Source organism: Macrotis lagotis, chromosome X, assembly GCF_037893015.1.
Source record: "Macrotis lagotis isolate mMagLag1 chromosome X, bilby.v1.9.chrom.fasta, whole genome shotgun sequence".
Classification (NCBI taxonomy): Eukaryota; Metazoa; Chordata; class Mammalia; order Peramelemorphia; family Peramelidae; genus Macrotis; species Macrotis lagotis.
Window position 1 is genome coordinate 451,602,608 of NC_133666.1, and position 18,404 is coordinate 451,621,011.

The following is an 18,404-nucleotide window of genomic DNA, read 5'->3' on the forward strand; positions in this document are numbered from 1 at the left end:
TCTTGAAATTCAAAGGAGTTACCAAGTCTTTTATGAGCATCTTCCAAAGAACAATCTTGACCACCACCTCATTTAGACAACTTTTGTTGATTTGCCATCATCAGTCAGTGTTCTATCTCTTCATCTTTCATTGACTCAACACCCTACCATGTCTTATCCTCCCAGGAGAATATAAGCTCATTGAGGGCAAAGATGGTTTGCCCCCACAACAGCATAGAGTAGGTGCATGACAAATGTTTGCTGAATTAAGCCTTCTAAATCCAAGAAACACAACTCCCAGCCTCAGTGACTTGGAAATCTTATTTAAAAAGTATGCCTTAAAGGGGTGATATCAAATTCAAAAAGAAATATCCCTGTGAGCCACCTATTGACTTAGAAAACTAAAAATCAACATTATCTATGTTATATTTTATTTTTATTTATTTTGTTAAATATTTCCCAAATCCAATTTAATCTTGTTTGGGTGATCTCTAGAGTTTTGCAGGTCATAAGTTTGATTCCTTTGCCTCAGATCAATGACCTGAGAGGTCTTTGCAGAAACGATTCCTCCAACTTCATTAAGCAATTATTAGGGACCTGCTTAAAAGCAACCAAAGAAATAGAGGTTATTTTTCTTCTTTATATATACTCCGTCCCTTTCATAAATGGAGAGTTCTTTGGGGCCCAAATGGCTTTGTAATAAAGACCTTGTTTTCTTCTGTTCTGGACATACAATATGTTCCTCAAAGCTAGGTCACTGGCACCTTAAGGAACCAGCTGAATTTGACTGCCTATAATTCTTAATTACAATTACATTACAGGCTTTATGTGCATCTCTGCTCATTTAAGCTCAATGCTGACTGACAAATTGTGCTCTTTCTGCCTGTTCAACAGTAATTTAGTCCGGCAACCTGCAGCTCGCACCAGATTGATTAGCAGCTGTTGGAGTTGTTTGGGGAGTGAATTGCTTCTTTTCCCCATGCATGCAGCTATGTGCTATTGCTGAATGACTGTGCTGGGTGTTCTCCTGGGATGCCTATGGACACCCTAGACAACGACTTCTGTGTCTCCAGCAGCAGGTTTTTGTGGTTTGGGTTTTCTTTTTAAATAAATAATCTATTGAAACAAACATATCATCTTCATCTCTACTGGCCTCCAAAGAGAAGTCAGTTCTTAAAATCTGAGTCAACCGAAGCTCCCTCCCCTTCCACATGACCTCTCCTCACCCCAGCATAAATCAAAGCTGAACGCCAAAGTGCAACTACCTTTAATGAAACAAACAAAAACAAGCATACTTTTTGAACAACAATAAGGCAAAATCAATCCTTTAGTTTACTTCATGTATCGAGAATGGTCCACTGGATAGAGTACTGATTAAGGAGTCAGAAGAGCAGGATCCAAATACCACTTCTAATGTTTGCTACCTCTGTGATCTGGGACAAGTCATCTGCCTTCCATAGATCTTGGTGTTCTCATCTGTAAAGGTCATCTGTAAAAGTTTTCTCATGCAAGGCAGTTGGTTTGGATCACCTCTGAGGCCTCTCCAGTCCTAGAGTTCATGATTCTTACCTCCATCACTCACTCAAAATTGCAAAGTGCTCCAAAGGCAGTTTCTCATTAGTCTCATTCATAACTCTCACTGAGTTGGATAGTTGCCTCACTTTTGAAATAGAGAATTGAATTTAGTAAATATCTACTATTTTTCAGCTCACTGTCATAGGTGTTGGGGATATGGCCAATAAAAATAAGTCATCTCTGCCTTCAAGGAAATAATAGTCTATTGATAACACTGGCACAGATTAATAAATACAATATAATTTGAAGAACGAGAGAGCACTGATTCAGGGTGTCAGGAAAAAGCCAAATCAAGTCTGAGGAAGGAAAAATATATTTATAGACATTATGATCATCCAATTAATCAGTCTCTCTGTTTTTTCAAAGCTCTTCAGTAATCAACACTATCATTCAAATTTCCTAAATCTGAAATCTGCTACTTCTTTCCAGGCTCAGGGAACGTCAGCAATACCAAACATTGATACTACTAGGTATCTCAGACATCAGAAAGCAATTTCAAAAGAAAATGATATGTGCATGTAAACTGTAGATTTAAAAAATGAATCTAATAAGGAAAAATAATGATATTAAGCACATTGTTATTTTTTTTAAATATCTTGATTTATGTTACTCTATAAGACAAATTGTGGGCTGGCAACAAAACCTCCAGGATTTTGTTACTTTTCCTAGTTTGGGAAACAAGAATAGAAGTATGGATGACTATAGGACTCATTATAACCAGGCAAGTCAATAACCAGAATACCTTTAATTCCCTTTTTCCTAGAACTCAAAGTGGGAGTCTCTGCAAGAACAAGAAAAGAGTTCTGTGACTTGGGGGATGGTCAGAGGAAGTTGCATAAATTTACCTCATATGCACAAGCCAAGGTTACAATTAGATATTATCTTTTTTCCAGAGAAGCAGTCATTTCTCTGAAATCTCAGAGTTTTTCTTTAGTCCTTCCTACATCACCACTGAGATAGGCAAAGATCTTTTCATAGAATTCTGAAGTGTAACAGTACTATTGTCTTAAGATGAACCAAGAATATTATTCATTCTTACTTCAAGGTTGTTTCCATAGGGAAAAATAGCATTTCTAAGATAATTTCATTGCATGACTCAGTTCCAGTAGCCAACTTCTGTTATTGTTGCTCAATTGTATCTGACATTTTGTAAGCCCATATGAGGATTTCTTGACAGAGATAGCAGAATAGTTAGTCATAGCCCTTTCCAGTCCATTTTATAAATGGGGAAACTGAGGCAAAGACAGTTAAGTGACTTGCCCAGGAACACACAACTAGCAAGTGTCTGAGGCCAGATTTGAACTCAGGAACTTGAGACTTTCTGACTCTAGTCTCAGCCCTCTATTCAGTGTGCCACCTAGCTACCACACCATCATCTATATTAAACCTTTTCTCATCTCCTCTACTGTTAATGTCCTCCCTTGTTAACTACCTTTTATTTAACTACGTACTTCATTGCATATATTTGTATATTCATACAATCTGCATATGCTTACATTATATATGTTTTCCTTGATAAAATGTAAGCTCCTGAGGATAAGGACTGTTTCATTTTTTTTATATTTGTCAACAAGAACCCCAACACTTGACCCAGTACTTAACACATAACAGATGGTTAATTGGTTCTAGCCAATTGATTAATTGGATCTGAATTGATATTGATGCTAAGATCCTCATTCAATATGTTGTTTGTATATTCATTTGTTTTCTTTACAATTATTCATCAACAAACCTCATTATCCCTGTAGCCCATTCTTTATATTTCAGCTATTTTTGCCTTATAAGTTTTCAAATCCCTTTCACCCAGAACATTTCACATGTCTGGTTCATAGGAACATAGTTCTAGAGATGAAAAGAACCTGAAAGTGTCTTGCACATTTTCCTTCTAACTACTGAATATTTTCCTGATCCCCTAGTTGTTGATGTTCTTTCCCACCTCAAATAATCTTGTCGATAGTCATATTATATGATATGTACATATTATTTTACGTATATATTATCTATAGTGTATATAATATGTATGTATATTACATATATATAAAATATGGGTATATATTATATGATGAGTACATATTATATACCCTCCCCCGAGTAGAAGATAAGCTTCTTGAGGTCAAGGACTATTATTTCACTTTTGTCTTTATACGTTTAGTATCTAGCATAGTGCCCTGATGAAATGTTTGTGATATTGGATTGTCATGATTCATTCCTTTATTTCCTTAAATCATGGCTGAAACTTTTTTCTCCATTAAATAGAATCTATTCCCTAACTTTTCAGCATTTTCTCTGATCTTCCATTCCCTACTAAATTTACTGTTACAATTATGCCTTTACATTCATCATGTTCTGTACACCTAACTCTATTTCCCCATATGAATTCTTTGGAACAATCTTCAATTTCATCATTTTTCATACCAAAAACTTCTATGAACTTATATGATTGTTGAAAAAATATTGGCTAGTGATAAAAATGTAATTTTTTTAGTCAGGGAGCCAGACACAAAGCTTCAAATTGTGAAGCCATGCAGAAGGTTTATGATGTATAAATGGAGGGGAAAATAATTTTTTTTAAAAAGAGGCTTGTAATTCAGCTGAGGAAGGAGTAAAGGTTGAAGAAGGGATCATAATAGTGAATATTTATTTAATGATTTAAGGTTTGGAAAAATACTTTTCATACATTATAACATTCACTTCTCACACCAACCCTTATATAGGGTCTATAGAAATTGTCATCCTCATCTTAAAGACAGGGAAATTAAGGTTGAGAGAGGCCATGTGATTTGTTCAGCTCATGTCAAAGTAAAACTTACTCTTCTTGAATTCTAATTCATCACTTTATACTTCCTTCCTCAGAGTAGGACATGAGAGTGTTGAGAGAACTTACCTGTGGTTAGAGGGCAAATGGTTTACAGTCACAGCAACTCACTTCCTTATTCCATTTCGCTCCTCCACTGAGAATTTACCAGCCCTGAAAGAAGGAGATGTGATTTCTGGCTCCACGTTTTTCATCCAATTCCTCAAGCATTACAAAAATCTGCTTATTTGGAAGTTGCATCTGTGCTGAAAATCCTAGCTGTAGAATGGCTCAATTTGCATACTGTTAAATGATTTTTAGAACTGATCCAACCAGGAGCTCCCCTGACTGCATTCCATCACTCCTTTCCCCCATTTCCACCACCAAACCTGCCATGCAGTTCAAGAGAGACAAACGCGATCATTGTGCTGGAGAAGATAAGCAGATGGCTACCTAACGACTTTCTAGTTCTGTTTATCGAAATCCTGCGTCATCTCCATTACATAATTCTTACAGGAAACCCATTCCTTTAATTGTGCACAACAGAGCAGGAGGACAGACTGTTCACTTTTCTGACATCTTTTGCTTTAGTATTTTCTCTGCTGTGAGTTTAGGGATGCTAATTATGTCCAGGTGGTGTACAGGTGCTGGTATGTGTGCTAACTCCAGTGGGCCTGCTTATTTACAGAATGGCTTGGTTGGGAGTGTTCTAGCTCTGAAAATTTGCTCTCTTGGCCCTTTTTAATAACCGTTCATTTCTCTCTAAATATTCACCTTTTCCCCATGCTGACTAATGACTAATCGAAGTACGGAAGAAATGGAACCAGCTCAGAGAGCTAAGAATATATTCTCTGACTCTCACACAACATTCCCAGGCTTCACTAATCTTTAAAAACACTCTGGGAACCCATTTTTTACATCACACAGGCTTGTTCTTCTTGCATCTAATTATTCTCATTACGTATATTACCAAGATAATTTAGCTTCACCTTAGAGTTTAGAAGGGCATATTAAACTTAGTTAAGAAGTTTATGTTTACAGCCATCAAAACCAACCAGTACTATTTCTCATTTCCTGAGAGGGTATCATCAGGGAGTTTGAGTGATATGTCTGAATTAGACCAGTACCTCATTTAGCAGTCCCTAAAGTCAGTTGTTTATCCCTGCTGTCTCACCAGTCAGAGTGAATTGTTTATGAGGGTTATGAAAAACACCAGAGTATACCTAATTATTCTAAACTGTTGCAAGGGTTTTGGTGCCAATATTAAAACCTTCTTCTCATGTCCCACTGTTGTTTTCTCATTGCATGAAGATGAAGATTATACTATGCAAGGACTGGCAGGTGAGAACTGGCAGGAGTTTAAAGAGGGGATGAGGTTGTATGAGTACACATGACCCTGGTGTCTGGTCTAGGTAAATTCAGGGAGGTTCATTACTAGAAGGCTGCCCATCAGGTGATACCTTTTCTTTTCTAACCACAGAAACATACAAAATTATTTAACCAAGGTAAAGGGAGAGAAGTGCTCTTTGTTATTAGATGTCATGACAATATTAGATTAGATATACATATATTATAATTGTATACTATTATATATTAGATTATTGTATATTATGTTAAAAACACATATACTAGATTATATATTAGATGTTATTAGATTATTAGTTTACATATACATAAATTATATATAGAAATTATTGTATATTAGATTAGATATACATATATAATTATTTATTTCTATATGATATATTTATGTTGCTATTTATTGTATTAGATTATGCATATTAGATTAGATTTTTCTGTATTATATTCAATATACATATATCATATTAGGTTATTAAATATTAGTTAAATATTTTAGATGTTATTAGATTAAATATGCATTGATAAAATTATAAATCTTTGAAGTGTGAGGAGTCAAGTCAATCATTTAAAAGTGAGTGATATTGCTCCCCTATTCTTTCTTGGTTTTCCAAATCATATTACTGAGAAAAATCAAAGAATGGTCCTACTGAAGACAGTATTTTATCTTTTAGGGTAGATTGGGGGAAAATGACAGATGATAGGATCATAGATTTAGAGCCAGAAGAGATCATATGGATCACCAGCTTCACTCCTCTGATTTTACAGATGAGATCACTTAAATCCAGGGAGGCAGGGATTTGCTGCCTGTGGCACAAGTTGTCAGTAGCAAAAGTCAGGATTGGAACTCAAGGCCTCTAATTCCAAATCCAGAGCTCTTTCCACTAAAGCATGCATTTTTTTGGTATATACAAAACACTTATTTTTAAAAAGCCTCTTTCTGTTCTTCCTATGAGTATGCCCTCATATTTTAAAAACTTTAATCAAGAACTTGCAATGGTTTTTATTAATTTTTTAATATTTGTAGCCCTTATTCTAAGGACAGAATTTCAAGTTTATAGTATTTGATAAAATGCCATATAGATTCAATTCATTATATTGGAAGCTTCAAACTTAAGGAGTATGTCCAGTCTGAAATATAGTAATTAGCGACACCCCCTACTATAAAAGAAAACACTACAACTTAGTATTAGTAGCTATTTTAAATATTCAGTCCAAAAAAAAAAGGAAGGGAACAAAATTCTAGGGACTGGGAATTTAGAATGAAGAAAACTCCGAACATAAGGGAAAATTCATTACTCTTTCCCCTATTTAGTGTAATTTTTAATGTATTTAAATATTATGATAAATAAAGGACAGTTGGTTGGCACAGTGGATAAAATTTTGAACCTCAGGATACATCTTCCTGAGTTCAAATCCAATCTCAAATTTTACTTAGCTGGATGACCCTGAAAAAGTCTCTTAATCTGGGACAGCTAGAGAACCCGCTCTGGTATCAGGAAGACCTGAATTAAAATCTAGCCTCAGACATTTAATAACTACCTAGCTGTGTGACTTTGGGCAAGTCACTTGACCTTATTGCCTTAATTAAAATTTTTTTTAAAAGTTATTTAATCCTGTTTGACTCAGTTCCTCATCTACAAAATGAGCTGAAAATGGCAAACCACTCTGGTATCTCTGCCAAGAAAATTTCAAATAGGGTCATGAAGAGTCTGACATGACTGAAGCAATTCAACAACAACACATCCTATAGAGCTTATGCTAGAGCCATTTTGTGGGGCATAAATACACTTCTATGTAGTATGGTTCAGTACTGAAGAACTTGAACTTTAGATAATAATACTTCTTAGTGCTGTCATACTAATAGCTACCATTTTACATGGTGCTTTAGGGTTTGCAAAGTACTTTATATTTGTTACCTAATTTGATTAAACAACCCCTTATTTGTCCCTGTGATGGTGTTGGGGGGTTGGTTCATCAAAAAGGACTGGTCACTGAGTAGGAAGAGCTGCTCATAAAATAGGATTTAAAAGAAAAGACCGTTTCTGCCATTACTCTCTCTTTGCATCAATGGAGGATGTCAGACTCTTTGACCTCCCTTGGGTTTCCAATGGATCTCTCCTACAGAAGCAATGGTGAATGTCCCCGCAAAGCAGCAAACTTATGCAATGGCTTATGAACCTCAAACTAAATCTCAAGTCTACAGCTGCCTTTTCAACTTTGTGTTTCTTTCCCTGAGTAACTAAACAGTAATCCTGAGATTGGTATTTCTAGATTTGCTAATAGCATCATTTTTTCAACCATTTCAGAGATCCTGAGTTCAGGTTCTGAATTCCTATCCTCTGAAATTCTTGGAAGTAAAAGTAACCTCTGAAAGGAAATCAATTATCCATTTCTACCTTCCTGTGGTATATGAAGTTTAAGTGAATTGTTCAGGAAATGAGAGATCTGACTGAAAATTATCTGTCTAAAAGCTCCACAAAATATTTCACTTTTCTGAGTATCAATATCCCAAAGAGTATATTACTCCCAAGGAGTAATTTGTAACTATTTCCAATTTTAAGTATTTATTCTTAGTATTTGGTCTTGCATGCATCTATTTATGATGGAAGAAACAAATCGCTGTCCTATCTACTTTATTTTTTTTAATTTTATTCATTTGAGGCAATGAGGTTAAGTGACTTGCCCAAGTTCACAGAGCTAGGAAATTATTGTGTCTGAGTCTGGATTTGAACTCAGGTCCTCCTGACTCCAGAGTTGGTGTTCTATCCACTGTGCCACCTAGCTGTTCCCTGATCTACTTTATACATGAAAGTGCTCTCTGGAAGAAAAGTTTTAATCCCTTTGAGGGAAACTCTAAGCATGAGCAAAACCTAAACTTTAAGAGATATTTTTGGGGCGGCTAGGTGGCGCAGTGGATAGAGCACTGGCCTTGGAGTCAGGAGTACCTGAGTTCAAATCCGATCTCAGACACTTAATAATTACCTAGCCATGTGGCCTTGGGCAAGCCACTTAACCCCATTGCCTTGCAAAAACTAAAAAGAGAGAGAGAGAGAGAGAGAGAGAGAGAGAGAGATTTTTTTCCCTAGGGTTCAGGAGTAGGGACTTAAGAGAGTAATGAAGAGTTTGATTATCTTCAGTGTGTCCAGAATGTCCCAAGATATGAACTTGAGTCCAAAGTTGGGGTCCATTGGTAGATGGTGCCATACTGCTCCCTGTGACATGAGTCTTTATCTATTATGATTCAGGGAAGTTTAGTTAGGGAAGGAGGTAAAAAGAGTTTGTATGTTGGAGTGAACAGAGAGAGAAAAGAACATAGAGAGGAGGAAGAGGAATGAGGAAGGGAAAGAAAGGAAAAGAGAAAAAAAGAGAATAAAGTGGGCTAGAAATAGTCATAAAGAAGGCAAAAGAAATAGAATTGCCAGGTGATTATCTCAGATATCAAGAGCCAGGTTTACTGCTAAATTCAACATGCTGCCTATCTGTCCACCATTTTGGTGCAGGCAAGAGAGACGGGGGTGGGGGGCGGTGCTAGAATGAATATCTAATATTATGAGTCCAAATCTGGGAGGGGAGAAAAGATTTGTTTTGACAATTTTACTTCATAATCCACTTTGCTAGAAGAAATCAGTTTCACAAAGTAAGTGAAACTTAACTTTATTTTTACAGGTGAGGAATTTGAGAGACAAAAAAGAGAAGGGACCTTGTGTAGCCCTCCTTCCTCTCCCATTGGTTACAACTCACTAAAAGGGAAAAAATATGTAATCTCAGAATCTGGATTCCTGATTCAGTCTTCTGTTCCATGCATGGCAGCTTCACACACACAGACAAGGATAAATTGAATATTCTTTTCCCTCTTCAAGAATCATTGTTTCTCTGCAAAAATGCCTACGGTTCTCAATGACACTGGTATGATTACAATAGAGTAGCAGGAAGGTACTCTGAATTCAACTGATGCCTATATTCTCCAAAGAATCTGGGGCTTCTTTACTTCAGATCTTTTTCTTTCCTTTTCCTCTTACCCCTCCTCATCCTCTTCCAGGTTAAGCAGCCACTTTCAAAATCGCTTCATGACAGCTTGCCAATTTTCAGATTTCACCTTTCTAATGCAAAAGCCAAATTGAAAGCTAAATGGCCCTGCCTGCCCACAAAGCCCCCATGATTTCTGCTGCCAAACCGGAGGGGGACGTTTTAAAATGCAGCATTTCAGCTAGAGGTTAGCTTGCCCAGCTGTAGCCCTCATCAGAGCTTCTCAGGTGGCTGGGCCTCTTTGAAGATTTACTTTCAATTAAAAAAATAAGAAAAAAGCCAAATCAGTAGCTGTCATGGATCCAGGGAAGATTTATTCAGGGTGGTCAAAAAGGACAGTGGCCAAGAGTAAAGGCCTGAAGGTAGACAGGAAGGAGATGCAAGCTAGAGAGAAAAAAAAAAATTCCTCCTGGCAAGGTCAGCCAGACGCTCGGTTTATCCCTCTGGACGGTGGTTGCAGCTTTTGTTACTAGTCTTAGTCAAAAGGGAAAACTGGATTTCATTTCAAGACACTTGGAGGGTGGGACTAAGAGATGAGAAGCCTCAGGGGCAGCATCCTGGTAGGTCTCTTCCAGCCTACAACAGCCTATTAATCAGAAGAAAACAGACCAACGGGATGATTTTTAAACTCCTTCCTGATCTAAAAGCTAGTGACACCCAACTGAAATCCTGAAGAGGGATGAAGAGGTCAGGTCTTTGGGGAACTTACTTTGCAGAGAGCTCCCTTGAAGTCAGCAAGGATGGAGAAGAGACAGTCTTCAGGAGGAGAGAAAGTCAGGGTTTTTATCACCTTTCATTACCTGATCATGTTCTTACAGGATTTTGGATATTTGGCAAGACTCTTTGAACACTGATAGTGTTATAGGGGAAAAGTGATCCCAGTCCTGGATGAGTCCAAAGCAGTGTCCACTTACTTTTATAAATTAATGACTCTGAACCAGGAGAATATTTTACCCTGTAATAGCAATATTTTACGATGATAAACTATGAATAACTTAGCTATTCTCAGCAATACAGTGATCCAAGACAATTCCAAAAGGCTTAATGATAAAAAATGCTCTCCACCTTCAGAGAAACAACTAATGGAATCTGAACACAGATTGAAGCATGCTTCTCTAAATTTATTTTTTTTGGTCTCTGTTTTCTTTCACAACATAGCTAATACAGAACATTTTACATGACTGCATATGTATAATCTATATCAAATTGCTTGCCTTCTCAAGGAGGGGAAAGACAGGGAAGGAGCAAAATAATTTAGAACTCAAAATTTTAAGAAACAAATTTGTTGCTGTTATATACTATTACATTGTATAGTTTATATATTATGATATGTATTTTAAAATTTTAACACATATAATTGGGAAAAATAAAATATAAAAAAGTTTTAAATAACCTGCTCTCTCCCTGCCATCCACACCCATACCTGTGACCTTTCTTCCACTTTGACCATAGCTGGGTAGTAGAATAAAGTCTCTGAGAACCTCCTTTCCCTAACAATCTGCAAGGTTAACTTCCATATTCTAATATAAGATTTCAATATAGAAAGTCAATCAATCTTTTAACAAGCATTTATTACACATCCACAATATACCAGTGACTTTCATTGTACTAGATCTTGAAGAAACAAGGACAAAAATGAAATGGTCCCTAAACTTCAAGGAGCTTCCATTCTACAGAGAGAGAGAGAGAGGGAGAGAGAAAGAGAGAGAGAGAGAGAGAGAGAGAGAGAGAGAGAGAGAGAGAGAGAGAGAGAAGAAGAAGAAGAAGAAGAAGAAGAAGAAGAAGAAGAAGAAGAAGAAGAGGAGGAGGAGGAGGAAAATATGGAGAAGATTTAATATATATATATATACATATATATCTTGTATATGTTCTATGTTGTAACTTTTTAAAGGATGCATTAGCAACTGAGGGTATCAAGAAAGACTTCATATAGAAGGTGGAGCTAGAGCTTTGAAAGAATACAGGAATTCCAAGAAAAGTTGGTGAAAAGGGAGGATGTTCTAGATATTAGGGAATCAATAGCATAAAGGCACCAAGTCAGGAGCTAGAGGGTCATGTGTGAGGAACAGCAAGGAGGTCAATCTAAAGACACCAGAGATTACATGGAGAGGAATAAAAGGTAATAAGGAAAGGGTAAGATAAATTTCAGTAAAGAGTTTTAAATCCTAAACCTAGAGGAATTTGTACATGACCTAGAGGTAATGAGAAACCACTGGAGTTTACTGAGTAGTAGAATGAGATGGCCATATCTGCACTTTAGGAAAATGACTTTGATGGCAGTGTGGGGGATGAGTTAGAAAAAAAGGAGAGACTTCAAAAAAAGAGAGACAAGACAGGGAGACATCGTAGGAGACCATTGCAATAATTCAGGGGAGTGATGATAAGTGCCTAAAAATGTAAGTAGAGAGGAGGGACTAGATATGAAAGATGCTCTGGAAGTAGAAATGAAAAAGCTTAGCAACTGATTGGATATGGGGGGGGGGGACAGTTGGTGAGGAATAAAGGGTTATTCCAAGATTGTCATCATGGAGGCAATTGACAGTTGGAGTCAAGGAGACATAAGTTGAAATTCAGCCTCAGTTACTTACTAGTTGTATGATCCTTAGGAAGTCACTTCACTTCTGCCTGCCTCAGTTTTCTCATCTGTTAAATAGGATAATAGTAGCACTTACTTCTCAGGGTTGTTGCAAGGATTTAAAGAGATAATATTTGTAAAGTATAATACCTGGCTCATCATAGGTGTTTAATAATGTTTATTTCCTTCTTACTAGAAGGATGGTGTAGTTCTCAACAAGAATAGGCAAATTCAGAAAAGAGTTGGGTTTTAGGAGGAAGCATTATGAATTCTGTTTTGGACATAATTGAATGTCTTAGAGGTCATCCAGTTCAAGATGGGCAATAGGCAGTTGATGATGCAGGACTGGAGAGGGAAATGGCAAACCTCTCTACTATAGTTGCCAAGAAAACTGAAAAATCAGGTTCATGGGTCAGACTAGGAAAAAAAGTTTACTCCCAAAGACCTTTTCCCTAGCCTACCTTAATCTCTGAGAAGAGTATATTCAATCTTAGTTTAGTTTCTATATAACAAGGGTTCCACCAACCTCATAACCAGATATGACATGACTGCCTAATAAATCCTTATCTCAGCTTCCACCAAATGGTTTCCCAAAAGACACTCCTTGCTTCTTACAATATCAGTATTAGACAGTCTGCAAACCCTTTGGGTCATTGGGATGCTTGGATACTGAACTGGCAGGATACCTAGATGCCAGGACACTTATTATCCTGACATTTCCAAACCTACAAGGTTGGAATTTCTAATGTCTTCATCTAGGAGGGAAAAGAAGAAATTTAGAGACCAAGGACCAAGGCCAATTTCATGGAACTAAATAATGACTATAGTGAAGGCTCAAGGACAATTTCCTCATACACTCTCACCAGATAAAGGAATCTCATCAGTGAAGGAATCAAACCAAAAAGGGAGTAGTTAAGAGAAAACAACTAAAGCTCTGGTTACTATTGCTTTTTTTTTAATTACTCCATACAAATTTAAAAACTTCCCATTCACTATTTGGTCAGTAGTCATTATGATCTATATCTTGCCACTGAACTCAGATGGCTCCAGAGGAACCATCAGCACCTCCCTCACTTAATCCAATTCACCTGCAAGTCACAACATCACCTTTGAGAAGGAAGAATAAATAATAATAATAACAACCAAAATCATCTTTAGAATATCTATATATGAACCAATATCTCTCCAAGGCACTTCCACTGCACATCATCATGACTCTCATAGAGAACTGAGGTCCCCAGACTTTCCCAAATAGATATTTGGCATGAGCTGAGGATGTTGATACATGTGTCTGCCCTGTGGTACAAAATAAATGATGCAGAATAACTAACCCCTAAGAAGTTGATAAGGTCACTGAAAAAAAAATAAAGAGAAAAGAAAAGGCCTAGGGCAGAGCTACAGGGTATATCTAGTACAGTTAGGGGGGAAGGAATGTGGATGAAAATATAGCAAAGGAAAACTAAGGCTAAAGGCCAAAAACCCAGAGTAAAGAAAGTCGCTGGGAGAATCTAGAAGGCTGTCAAAGTGTTAAATGCTGTGAGAGGTCAAGAGGAAGGAAGATTCAGCAAAGGCCATCAGATTTGCCAATTAAGAAATCACCAGTAAATTTGGTGGGAGCCCTTTCAGTTCAATGATGAGGTCAAAAGCCAAACTGCATTAGCATGAAAAGAGGTTAAGACTAAAGGAAGCAGACAGTGAGAATAGACAGGTTTTTTTCTAATCTATCACACATCTAAATGCTGCTCAACTGAGGTCACAATGACTGAAAACCTTCATCAATCTCTATCCTTTATGTGCCCTCAAGATTTTGTGTTATCATCTCTCAGAATTTCTTACTTAATAAGGGAATTGGACTCCCTAGTGGCTTAGTCTATCTCTACCTAAGGTATCTGAGAAACAAATTCACCTTCAGCTCTAATCTATAGTCATTTCCCTTCCTCTAACATGCTCAAAGCAAAAAATAAAAGTCCCCAATATATGTCAGTTATGAAATAACATACAGAAAAAAAGTAATTTTTATGCAATAAACACCATAGGATGATTTAAAAAATCCATAAATTCATCGCATTACTCGACAATGTTAAGAGACAAAGTCATAATTTATTGGGGCATTTTTTTCCCAACACCTGAGGATTTCCCAACTTCAGCCATGACTTCTAGAACTTTGTCTTTTACTTTCTGTTTTGGCTGAGAAATAATTGCCATATATAATATAACTAGGTTTCAACATTCCACTTTGTTCAAACATGTTGCCACCTAACATAATATATTCCAACTTAAATATTCCTGAAAATTACAGGCTTCAGATTGTATAATATATTTATTGTTGCCTTACTCTAACTTCAAATTTTTTGAAAGATTAGTTTAACTTAAAATATGATTAATTGGGGCAGCTAGGTGGCGCAGTGAATAGAGCACCGACTGTGGAGTCAGGAGTACATGGGTTCAAATCTGACCTCAGACACTTAATAATTACTAGCTGTGTGGTCTTGAGCAAACCACTTAACCCCATTGTCTTGAAAAAAATCTAAAAAAAATACAATCAATTGAATTGCTAAAAAGTTGATATATGGACCTTGCCTTGATAATAAGGCAACAAGAGGCAGCTAGATGGCACAGTGGATAGAGCACTGGCCCTGAAGTCAGGAGTTCAAATCCAGTCTCTAGTACTTGATAATTACCTAGCTGTGTGACCTTGGGCAGGTCATTTAACCACATTGCCTTGCCATAAAAAAATATAAAAAGACAACTATTTTGCAGTGATTAAAAGATAATTTATGGAAGAAAAAACTCAGGGAAGGTAGAGTTTATATTCAAAGTAGGTAAACTCTGGAATAATATGAACATAGGGGAGGCTAGGTGGTGCAGTGGATAAAGCACAGGCCCTGGAGTCAGGAGTACCTGGGTTCAAATCCGGTCTCACTTAATAATTACCTAGCTGTGTGACCTTGGGCAAGCCACTTAACCCCATTTGCCTTGCAAAAACCAAAAAAAATAATAATAATGTGAACATAGAGAAATGTAATATCTTTGAAGATTATAATGAATAGTAAGAAATTATTAAAAAATTAATTGGTTCTATAATAATATTAAGAGAAGCATTTCAAGTAGAAGGAAAACAAAGAGTTTGCTTGTTCTTTTGCCTAATAAGGTTACATTTGTGGTATAATGCCTATTTCTGAGCATCTGAATTAATACTTAGGATAGTAATATTGACAAACTGGTAACTTCTTCAGGATGGTGTGGTAACTGGATCTATGGATGAATCAGTTGAACCAGATAGGTATGTTTCTCCAGAAAAGACTTAGGAAGAAATCTGTTGGATATCTTTAAATATTTTAGAGTTGGAAAGACTGGGACATTATTTTGTTCACACCTCTTATTTTACAGATAAGAAAACTGAAATATAGAAAGATTCATTGATATGCCCAAGATCACACAAGCAATAATCCTCACAGAAAAACTGTCTTCTGACACCAAATCCAGTGCTCTTTGCACTCTTCCATGTAAGAAAAACTTCATAGTATTATTGCTGTTCTGTTGTTTTTTCAGTCACAACTGACTCTCTGAGACCCCATTTGAGCAAAGATACTAGAGTGGTTTTCCATTTCCATCTCCAGCTCATTTTATAGATGAGGAAACTGAGGCAAACAAGGTTAAATAACCAGCCCAGGGTCATCACACAACTAATAAGTGTCTGAGGTCGAATTTGAACTCAGGTTCTCCTGACTCCAAACCTGAACTGTAGCCCATAAGTCTCTGGGAACTCTGGATGAAGAAACTTCCTTTACCTATGAAGAATGGTACTAAGACTTGCTAAGAACACTGAGAAATTGTGTTGTCCAAGGTCAGGAAACCAGAGTGTTTGAAACAGGACTTAAACCCAGGTCTTCTTGGCTCTAAGGCCAACTCTACATCCACTACTCCATGCTGCCTGTCATGATAACTATCCCAAAACAGAATGTATTGCTCTATACATGTTCTAAAAATAAAATAAAAATACAGAACATGATCCATATTAATTCATTGCTTTTGCAAATATATCACTGGAGGTCTCAAAGCAGAGGCTAGATTATAAAGAGGATTCATGCCTCAACACTAAGATTGTGTGATTCTGTGAATAAAGAAACTGAAAAATGATATAATGTATATAACAATTTTCTTGTATTATTATTTTTATTCTTAATGATCATTTTTGTAAATAATAATAAGGTCATTTTTTTGGTTTGCTTTGTTTTCATTTTCAGTTTTCTTTGCTATTAGACTTGTATCTGTGGTACCTTTGCTAGCTATGAGTATTCATGATTTTTCAGGTAAATAGGTATATGCCCACATGAATTGTGGCAGAATTATTGAATGATTTTAAGAGTATTTTTTCTGTTCCTCATGTCTATATTGCATTCACTTTCTGAATTGACTCAATAGAAAATAAGTAAAATGAGAGACATTTCTTTTTTCTTTTCTTTAGAATTGAAACAAAATAAATGATTCTATATTGAGTAAAACAAAACCAAAGATATTAGATCTGCAGGTAGATTTGGAAGGAGAAATGAAAAATGATTTAAATTTTGTTCATTGATGCTATTTGGTTAAAATGTACATCAATGGAGAATACCATCTGTATCCAGAGAAAGAATTGTGGAGGTTTGAACAAAGACCAAAGACTATTATCTTTAATTTAAAAGAAGTGTTATCTTATTATGTAATTTTCTATCTCTTAAACTTTATTTTTCTTCCTTAAAGATATGATTTCTTTCTCATCACATTCAATTTAGATCAATGTATGTTTCCATACACTGTTTTCCAATATATGTTTTTCCAATGTATTGTTTCCATGGTATATGGAAACACTGTAAAGACTAACAGTCTGCTTCTGTGGAGGGTGGGGGAGGGAAGAGATATTAAAGGGAAAATTGTAAAATTCTAAATAAATAAATTTAAAAGTAAAAAAAAATGTACACCAAAATATTGGGGAGGATTTTTTCCCTATATGATTAAGATGTAAATGTTTCATATTTCAGAATATTATTTAGAATGTTATCCTATTCTTGATTTTATTGTTGGCTTAATTGGTGTATGTTATAAATGTTACATTTTCTAGTAATAATATCTTTTAAATGATATGTTATACATTCAGTTATTGACCATGCAAAAGATTAGAGGGGGAAAAATGTGGCAATACTGACATCTACTGGACTGTCTAGGAAACACTGGTGAAAAAAAAAAAGAAACCTCTTTAAGGGTTGAATTTTCTTCTTTTAAAAATCTGTTTCCAGTCTCATTGAGCTGGTTATCTACCATATGGAAGAAAAGTAGGTTCATATCTCACATGTATTTATGAAGAAGGTGGTTCTAAGGCCTACCAGGGATCACAGAATTAAAGAATTTTAAGTTGTACCAATCCTAATACAGCCCAAGCATTAACATTCTTGCTTTCCCTACCAAAATATGGGTTCATATTTGACTTGCCTTCCACTAAAATTCCTGGATCTTTTTTTCAGCACAAATGCTGACCAGTCACACATTTTATTTATTTGTTTGTTTGTTTGTTTATTTTGAATTTTACAATATTTCCCCTAATCTTGCTTCCTTCCCTCCACCCCCCCCTGAAGGCATTCTGTTAGTCTTTACATTGTTTTCATGATATACATTGATCTAAGTTGAATGTGATGAGAGAGAATCATATCTTTAAGGAAAAAAATGTATAAGAGATAGCAAAATTACATAAGATAACTTTTTTTTTTAAATTAAAGGTAATAATCTTTGGTCTTTGTTCAAACTCCACAATTCTTTCTCTGGGGTATTCTCCATTGCAGATATCTCAAAATTGTGCCTGACTATTGCACTGATGGAATGAGCAAGCCCATTAAGGTTGATCATCAGCCCATGTTGCTGTTAGGGTATACAATGTTCTTCTCCTGGCTTTGCTCATCTCACTCAGCATCAGTTCATGAAAATCCCTCCAGGCTTCCCTGAATTCCCATCCCTCCTGGTTTAATAGAACAATAATGTTCCATGACATACATATACCACAGTTTATCAACCCATTCCCCAATTGCTGGATATTCATTCAATTTCCAGTTCTTTGCCACC

The 18,404-nt window shown here is 36.1% G+C and overlaps 1 long non-coding RNA gene across 1 annotated transcript in view; it reads right to left on the bottom strand.

Moving 5' to 3' along the window:
- Positions 1–5,264, bottom strand: part of LOC141502336 (uncharacterized) — a 40,143-nt gene extending 34,879 nt beyond the window's left edge. The window contains exon 1 of the long non-coding RNA XR_012472494.1: positions 4,439–5,264. This is a non-coding gene — a long non-coding RNA (uncharacterized LOC141502336). The remainder of the gene's footprint in view (positions 1–4,438) is intronic.
- Positions 5,265–18,404: the final 13,140 nt, after the last annotated feature.